This window comes from Porites lutea, chromosome 9 (genome assembly GCF_958299795.1).
Source record: "Porites lutea chromosome 9, jaPorLute2.1, whole genome shotgun sequence".
In the NCBI taxonomy this organism is placed as follows: domain Eukaryota; kingdom Metazoa; phylum Cnidaria; class Anthozoa; order Scleractinia; family Poritidae; genus Porites; species Porites lutea.
In genome coordinates, this window is record NC_133209.1 from 7,774,007 (window position 1) to 7,784,140 (window position 10,134).

The 10,134-nt window shown below is 35.7% G+C and overlaps 1 pseudogene; it reads left to right on the forward strand.

Annotated features, from left to right (window-relative positions):
• The first annotated feature begins 5,033 nt into the window (after positions 1-5,033).
• On the forward strand, positions 5,034-6,101 carry LOC140948827 (uncharacterized; annotated as a pseudogene).
• Positions 6,102-10,134: the final 4,033 nt, after the last annotated feature.

Here is a 10,134-nt window from a genome sequence, read left to right on the forward strand (position 1 = left end):
TAATAAGTGGATGACTAAACTCTATCAAGCGTTCACTAAATACAGACTCACCATTTACATGTTTGGTGATACAAATCAATGTGATCCAGTAGAACCAACTGATATGTTTTATGATTATTTCACATCCATTCCAGTCTCAGAGATGTGCCCACGACGGGTTGAAATGAAGTATATAGAAGAATATGCTCGATACGATCCACAAACACGGGATCTGTTAACCAAGTTTCTCAAGAGTGGTACTATCAAACACCAATTTCAACCACCAAAAGATAGTTACCATAATGCATGCTATCTGAATAAAACAAGGCGGCATGTCACGCAAGAATGCTGTAATAGATTCACTGAAAATAGAGAATATTATGAGATCGAATTTAAGTATCAAGGGCATCGGGAGAAATATAGAGTATCAAACGGGATGCTAATGTTAGTGACACAAAATATGCGCAATAAAGATATGTTTAATATGGAGCAGCATAACATTGACAATATTGAGGAAAATGAAGACGGTAATCTCAATTTTATTCTTAATGGTACAATATTCAGTCACAGTGAATTTCGCGAATCTTTTATACCATCATTTTGTGTTACAGTGTATAAATATCAGGGAGGAACAAAAAGCACCCCATATAATATTTATGATGTTGAGAAAATGGACAAGAAACAGCTCTACACAGCATTATCCAGAACAACAGAATTAAATCATGTCCATCTTGATACAACAAAATTGAACCCTAAATACAAAATCAGAATGCCGCCGCATTACGTGACAGTAAATAGCTACTTTAATGATAATTACCACAATGGTCAAATTTACAAGATTACGTTCGAACACAACAATAAATTGTATATTGGTAGCTCTATCAGAAATCCGCAAGAACGGCTCAATGTACATGTGACCACAAAATCAAGTGCAATATATCAATGCAAGGGTGACAACCCAGTAATCACACCAATAATAAGAGCACCTTGTAAGGATCGTCAAGAAGTAAACAGAGTGGAAGCCGAATACATCAGATATTATAGTGAAAAATATGGGGACCGTTTACTCAACAAACAATCAGTTCCTAAACAGACAGTCAAAATTGAATACAAACATCAAGCGCAAATCGAGACAGAAAATAAATTGCGCGACCGTCTGCGCCAGAAATTTGGTGATGAACTCAAAATCAAGGATAATCCCATGAATAAGCTACTATACTACGATGCTAAGATTGATGGCAAATGTTACAAAACAATGGCCAGATATACCAAACAATCCAAGGAGGAAGCAATGTCAAAGGTAACCAAAAAGCAACAGCAGCTGATCAGTGAATTGACAATCCAACGGGAATAATAAGTTATCAGATCATGATATACTCGAGGATGGAATTACGAGTTATGCGTATGGGCATAAAAATATATAAAAATAAAATCTCCATATAGTATATACTAATGTGTACTGAAGAAATTCACCAAATGTTGATCCAGGATGAGGATGCTATTAATTGCATCTTTTGTTGTAAGCAGATTCAAGACCCGGGTAAACCAAAGAGATATTTCTGCTGTAGTAATATGAAATTGGTTAAGGATGGTTATCTCGTGTGTATTAATTGTGGCCAAGTGCATGATTATTTAACAGCAGACGAGTATATTGACTTTTATGAGAGTAGATACAGATTAAAAAGAAAGTCCGTATATCACAGAAAATATCATATCATAAATGTCATGAATGATATCGCACAAACAAACGGCATTTAAATCGGTTATTATAATAGAGAGAATATCCTGAGAATATTCAAACTAACTGATAATGTTACCCACCAACCGGGTGTTCGCCGAAGACGGCTTATCAGTGTAAACTTTATCATTAAACAACTATTCGACATTTTAGAAATAGAATACAAGTTTATTCCCCTCACAAAATCAAAGAAGACGTTAAATTACTACAGTCAGTGGTGGGCTCAAATTTATGATCTCATCAAGGAGGATATTAATTAGTGTTAGTAGTGGGGGTAGAGAGGAATTTTTTTCCATATTGTTTTTCAAATTTTGTTACTAATGGACAGAAATCTATAATTGCAATTGTAAAAAGTCCGTTTATTAAAGGGCCCACCTCGAAGGGAAGTTTTGAGATCGGCTAATATCTTTTTGATATGTTGTATATGCATATTTGCTCATTTCTATTTTACGTTTGTAGTTCTTAGTTTCACAAAATGTTTTGAGTAATACACCGGTGCCTGTTACAGTACCTATAATAATGGGATTGGCTGTGATGCCACCAGCTACGCTACCAATAATGACTAAACCCGCCGATACGATATTAGAAGCCAGATTGACTTTTTTGTAGTGTGTATAGGCTTTTTGATAGCACCAGTATCTATAGTGGTAATATTTATACAGCTCTTTAATCTCCTGTATCTCTTCTTTTGTTTTGTTTTCGTCAATGTGGTTGAAGTTGAATATACTCATTTATATTATTAGTTTTTTATTATTTTTAGAACATAAGAACCGTTTACTTTTTCTTGCAACATTATTCTATGAAATTCGATAGAATCGAAGTCATGAAAGTTTGGAGTGTACATTACTCTAAAGATTACTGCATCTTCTGAGAATATTCTGAATGTATAGGTACTTTGAGATGCTATAGCTGAACTTAGTGTTAATGTTCCGGAATAATTTGAGACTGAAGCTTTTACTGTTAGGTCACCCCCTGTCCCTTTCTTAGTCAACCAAAACACAACACGTTTACCATTGAAACTATTTAGTAATGTCATAGAAGTTTCGTTAGTTGACCCAGTTCTCAGACCAGTAGTTTGCAGTGTTATTTTTCTTTTGTTGTTTTGTCATAAATCAAATGTGGTTTTTCATAAGCTCCATTACTCATAATCGTTTTTATAGTTAGTGATCTGTTCAGCCACAGCTGCATATTAACACAAAGAGTAAAGTTCCTTTTACTGAATAATTCCAAACTTAATGTGGTATTTTGTATCCTCAATCCACCCTTCCAAATATTGGTAATATCCATTCTAGGAAAATAAATATTAGGTAGGGTGCCTGAAACCATGATACCTGATATTCCTATTGTTATTTTACAGTTACTAGCATCGCTTAAATCATAAAATTCCTCAAATATTTCCCTATATGCATTATTCTTTGTATGAGGGCTCAATTTTGTCTCCAAATCCTTGACCATTTTCACAGTCGCCGCTGAAGTATTCTTAGTTTTATTCGGAGCTATATTTAATATTCTCTTTCTGTTCATATCCAGATCAACATTGTAAACAACTTCAGTCGGCTTAATATCAAATGCTGTATGGTAATCATATGTTTTTTGGGAATCAATAGATGACACTTTTCCGAAAACACCATAAGCAATCATCTAGTTATTTGTCCAATTTTTTGGGTAGGTGCTGAGATCAATACCCGTCTGGGGTATATTAACGTAAAGATCCAGACTGTACAGATTTGCTATAGTTTTTTGAAAGTTTACAATTATTTTGATATAATACATATATGCAGTGTTTCCACCACTATTTGTAGCATCAGCCGGGTCTCCAAGATTAATAATCTTGTTTTTGACCATATTGAATTGGTGGTAAACATATGGATTAGTAATTTGTACAAAAAATGCATTTCCAGTGTTCCGGTTTATTGCTTGATATTGTGAAGTAAGGATTTTGTTATTTAATATTATATGACCAGCCATAGTGTCACCGGACAGTTTCAAATAATTATCATCTATGTATTTTTTGTTAACCCCATCTTTATCATCAGTTGGTTTGGCAAGATGAGAGATTTTATTATTGGACATATTTAGTGGTCCAGCCATAACTCCACTGGATTTATCCAGGAATTTATTTTCTGACCATATTTTTGTGGCTGGTTGATTATCAGCATCTGGTTGTGCTACATTATAAATCCTATTGCTATTCATATCCAAATTGCCGGTCATTAATCCACCAGAAAGTGATAGTTTAGAATCCAGTTGACTTTTTCTTACAGCGTCAAGAAAACTAGTTCCTTCAGCCATACCTTTCAGTTGTTTACCTAACATATTATAATCCCTCCTTGATGTGAGACTAAATCCAACACCTCTTGGTCCTTGATCACCTTTTGGACCTTGGTTACCCTGATCACCTTTAGGTCCTTGAATGCCCTTATCACCTTTGGGTCCTTGAATACCCTGATCACCTTTGGGTCCTTGAATACCCTGATCACCAGCGGGGCCAGACGGGCCAGGCGGGCCAGGAGGTCCTTGAGGGCCAGTAATACCGCGTTTTCCTTTTGAGTATGATTGATTATAATTAGGTTGCTGATTAAATATTCCCATTATAATAATACATTATATATTTCCATAAAAGTTTCTTTTGACAGTCTTCATTGGTTTATCCACATATAGGAAAGAATAGGGTTGTTTTGTTGCTTTAACATACTGATCCTTTGTTACATTTAGCTCTCTAGAGACCATATTTTTCTCATTGCTGCTAGGGAAATCATAAACAATATAATGACTGCAGTTTAATCTGATATCTTTTGGAGTTTTATAAAATGATTGTGAAAGGTAAATAACACTACAGTTCTTAAGCCGGCCTTGAATGAAATAATCGATAAGCGGCTTTTGATTTTTATCACAAATGAAGTCATCGAATATTACAATTTTCTGGGCATCGCTCTCCAGACTATTTACAGGTTTAATTTCAGCATTATTGCAGTGCATTATGTCATATCCAACCTGGCTACTAATGTCATTTATTGTTTCTATCATGTGTCTGTATTTTTCCTGTTCCAGATTTTTGCCATATAAATGGATCTGGTCATAGCAGACTAATGGTTTCATAAGGATGTGGTAAAGTAGATTTGTTTTGCTTGACCCTGAATTACCGCATATTAGCATCCTAAAATTGGATTTGGGCATGTACTTGTACAGCTGTTTGAAGTTTGTATTTTCATCTTCATTGAAATCATAATTTGGAATCTTCATTATACTATTATATTACATAATTTAAGATAAGTTCAGATAAGTTGAGATAAGTTTTATATAATGTACTAGTATAATGGATATTGAAAGATTCAAGAGACTCAGTATTCCTAAAATTGAAGCAGGAAAAATGACGGAAGTTGTTAGGAATGTTATAAAAGAAGTTCGAACTAATAAGCAAAATGTATACGAAAAGACGTCTGAAGACCTAAATCCTCTAACTGAAAAGTTTGATAAGGAGATAGAGGAGATCAGTAAATTGAGAGAAGATGTCAATAAACAAGTTGTTCCATATGCTGAGCAAGTTCAAAGATTAGCATTACTAGGCCCAAGTGGTGAGGTGGCGCCTAAGATAATAGCTGATATGAATAAAGGATTTACTTAAGAACAACTGGCATTCATACAAAACCAGGAATTGCCATTACCAGCTGCCTTTTTTTGCGAACCTTAAAACAGCCAAACTATGCGAAACAAATTCTGGATAAATCCGGTGAAATAAATAAGAAATTGGGTCAGAAAAAAGCCCATTTGAGCACAACAAAAGCTAACAGGGAGAAAAATAAGGATGAAATTGCCGAGTATACTGAAGGAATTGATATCATAAAATACAGACAAAGAATTGGTATTGTAGAGGAAGGCGCAAAAACATTGAAAGTTGGTCAGGGTATTTATACACAAAAAAAGATAAATGCCTATAAGATTAACCCTAATACTGGTGTTTATGGAAATGTAAGAATTGACGTGCCCAAAACTTTATGGCCAGCTTAAACTAATTGCTCATAAGGATGGTAAAAAAGTCTATGATAAGCAAGTGGACTTTGATACCCTTGATCTGCTCACAAAGCGGTTCAATAGTAAAAAGAAATATTCACCATTATCAAAAATGGTATTTGATGACCTGAACAGGATAAGTGATATTCCAATTCACCGAACAAGTAATAAATACAGAAAAATCGGCTCAGGTGTTGTTTATTATAATAATCCAGCTGACCTACTGGACAGATTGGAATTATTATGTGGATCCATATTGGCTGGAAATAATGGTGTGAAAAATGAATTTTCCAAAATTGCTCACACACTGAACAAATTAGGTGTTCTAAATAACAACCAGCTTAATAGTCTGTTGAAGGAATATGTAATCTAATAATATAAATGCAAGAAAGAGCAATACATATTTCATCTGTTGATAGACAGAAAATCGGACAGAATAAAGCAGAAGATTTCATAATCAAATTTGATCCAATGTTAAAACTCCAAAATAACATGACACATGAAATAGCCTTGGATAAGGCCACTATGACTTATGGTTGGCATAATATTTCAGATCAGTATCAAAATAATGAAATAAGATACTCCCCTGATGGTGGAACATCATGGAAAACCGTCAAATGTGTGGATGGGATGTACACTTATTCAGACCTAAATGACTATCTCCATCAGTACATGAAAAAGAAAGGCCATAAAACTACTGATGCAAAAAAGGATGATGTAGACTACATTAATCTAACATTTGTATTGTCCACATATAAGATTCTCATTCAGATCGACAACAATTACCAACTGGATCGGTGAAATAGTCAATTTGGCGAGTTAATTGGATTTACAGAGAAAATTGTGAAGAAAACAGAATATGGGGATGGTAATCAACCTAATGTCACAAATTCCATTGACATGATTTATATCAATACCGATGCTATTACGAACAGCATATTGAATAGTGTAAATACTAATACGTTGCCTGTTATTCCAACTGACAATTTGACAAGAAGTTTCCCATTCACATTTGAACCCAGAAGACTATTGTTTAATGAAGAAGACTAGAAGACCAGAAGACTATTGTTTAATGAAGTTTCCCAACTTAATATTTCACAAATGAGGTCTTATATCACAGATTCACTGGGACGACCAATTGGACTAAATAAGATTGACTGGTTTATGACATTGAAACTGCGATCCAAACCAGCACAATATCTAACCTAATAATATACAATGAGACAATCAGAATTCAAGAAACGTTATGATGTTAAAACGGGGAGATATGATAAGAAGCATATTTATGGAAAAGGTGTTGTTACCGATGTTTTCAAAACGATTGGTAGAAAGCTATTTGGAAAGACGACGAAAGAGGCTGCTAAAACAGCAACCAAGAAGGCTGTTCAGAAAGCTGCTACCAAAACTGGTGAATATGCTGGCGAAAAAGCGGGCGATAAAATTATTCAGTTATTAAGCAAAAAGAATAAAAAGACACCGGTAGAAGCATCACCAGTAGCGACATCGCCAATAGAAAATCCATAATATAGAGAGCTAAGCGATTACGAGATTAATGAGAGGGTGAATCAATTATTATCCGGGGGTCAGATGAGAAGATTTATGTAATCTGTTAATATAATGAATTCTTTTAGAGATCCAAAATATGTTGAACGAATAGAAGATGTTATTTTTGACCTAGAAACAGGACTAAATACAACTGTCTCCAATAATGCTCACCAAAAGAAAGATGGCTACAGGTTTGTTGTTGATAACAGTGGTGAGGTTACGCCATTTGAAAGGTGTAATGCTCGTATCAGTCTTGATTTTAAAGTAGTCTTGCTGGCTAATGGAGGTAACATTGCAGTAGCAGATCATAATGGTATTGTAAACAGGTCGTGCTCACTGTTGAAACATTTTGATAATATATAGATTTAGCCAGGGCTAAAAGCGAGGCTCCCATTAGTAAATTTATAATTCAAATTAAACAATAAACTTGTATTTGAATTCCACAATTCAGTTAACTTTAGAGCACATTATGTGACGTTTGGGGGAAAGGCTACCTGATTTTAGAGAAAAATAATTTGCAAACAGCCCAAGAGTAAACCAAATCTTACATCGAGTTGATAGCCTCATATGTACACCCAAAAACTGGTAATCATCTTCGATCACATTTAAGAGCCATAGTGGCTATTGATCACCGTAGATTAATTAGGCCTGGAAAAAAAATCAGGCCATTTTTTTTTGCGTTCGACAAGTTTACTTTGCAAAATCATGCCAACAAATCTGGAAGCGTGTAAACCAACCTTTTATACCATGGACAGAAAGCAGTATTTCACAATACAAATTGCACTCATTAAATATTCATAAACTGTTAAAAAAATTTCCAAAATCACCTATACGGCCATCCGGTTCTCACTTTTGTAGTGCGAGCTGTGGCGAGTGTTTGAACGAACATTAACAGAGTTACGCTCTAAGATAATAAAGAATTTATTATGCTTATTTTTTATTTAATGGTTTTACGCACGGCATTTTGAGTACTCCTGCAAGCGATGTTCACTGAACGATTGAAAACAATCGGCACAGCGATTAAAATTACAAGAGAGACTACTAACAATCAATAAAAGAAATATAATTCGGTGAAACATATACAGAGACAAGAATTTTCATTCAGGAAGACGAGTATTAAAGTGTCCCTAAATATCCTGAGTCTTCAAGCTTAAGTTTATGTTTTAAGCCGGCTTTCTTTCTATTTGCGGTGAGAAACTGTCTAAGGGCTTTTTAAAGTTGTGTAAGATTATATCAAACCTGATACTCGGTCAGATCGTTGTCTCAAATCTTACAAACGTGCATAAACTAAATACCCGCATAAACTACGCTCGACTTCATTAAATTAGATACCAAAAAACAACCATCAAATACAATAATTTCTCTGGCTTACCATTCGAGATGCAGCTGCTAAAAGCTATCAAGTAAAGCCAGTATCGCTTCAGACTTTGAAATCCTCTTACGCATCAAGCAAGGTGAAAACGAAAACGATGCCATCCGAAATCGGATTTCCGACTTTGACAAGCGACGTATTTCTCAACCAAAAACCCAATAAACAAACTAGCCATGAATAACAGAAGACTCCTGATAGCAGCTGAATTTCATTTTGTACATCCAGTGGAAAAAGACAGTTAGAAACATCACAAGTTGACACAAAACTCTGTCAGCTTCAGCTGTCAAAGTAAACAAGATTCAAGATGCTGCATAAATTTTCCGCATGAACTCACCTGTCAAATTTTGACCAATCAGAGCATAAGAATTGGACGTAGAGCGTGACCAACGCGTGACCAGGGTGAGAAAAATCAAAAGCAACTGTCTTCCCTGCCTGTAACAGCTGGCTGAATTTTCGCGTACGAGGTCAGTTTGCAATCAAAATTTTAATTGTGCAGCACATAAACACAACATATTTCATATGAATTTAGAAAAAAATTGAACTTTAGCCTGCGATCACTTGAAAACTAGTTTACTTGTCAGCGGATAACTTCAAAAATATACTTGACCTCGATGGGTCGACACCTGAGCCCGTGATACGGTCAAGTGATACTGGTCAGCGGGTACCCTTTTTTTCACAGCTGTCAATTGAACAAAACATTGATGTCTAATATGTGTGCATTATCAGGTTTCCTGTGCTGCCAAACTAGTAAAATTATGAGATTGAACGTTGTTCGCGATCTAGTAAAACAATTAACTGGTCAGCGGACAGCTTCCAAATAAATCACGTCACCTCGATGAGTTGACACATGAGCCCGCGATATGGTCATGGGATACTGGTCAGTGGCTATCCTGTTTAGAAAGCTGTCAATTGACCATATTGTTAATGTCCTATATTAAAGATGTGGACTTGCCAAGACACGCCTGAGACACGCCTCACTTCCTTTTGATAGTCTCCCCTACCCTACCCGTACAATCTGTAGACGCGTACGTACGCTCGGTCAATCACGTGACAACCAAACGAAAAGAGGTTGACCATATTCCATGAGTATGGGGCTCTGTCCCACGCGCGCTTCGCGCGCGAGGGAGCCCCGCTATTAAGCTCAGTGGTAAGAAAGTGTATGATTGCAATGACGCGAATCACGCGGTTAATATTAAGAACTTACTTGAGTACAGTCCGGCTTATGCCGATAAGACAGCAAGTAATGAGTTTCTCTTCCTTGATACATCCAGAAATGCAGAAGAGCGGGAATTTGAAGTTAGCGGTACAAATCAGTTAGCTAAAAGGCGAACAGCTTACAATAAGGGTTTTGCCCTTCGAAAAGCACTTTTAGGAGTCTCATCCAAAGTAAATACAGAAATACCCCTGAATAGATACTCGTTTTCCGAAATGTTAGAAGATGAGCTGTTACCTAATACAAGAGTTGAGATGAATTTTGAGATTGAGTCAG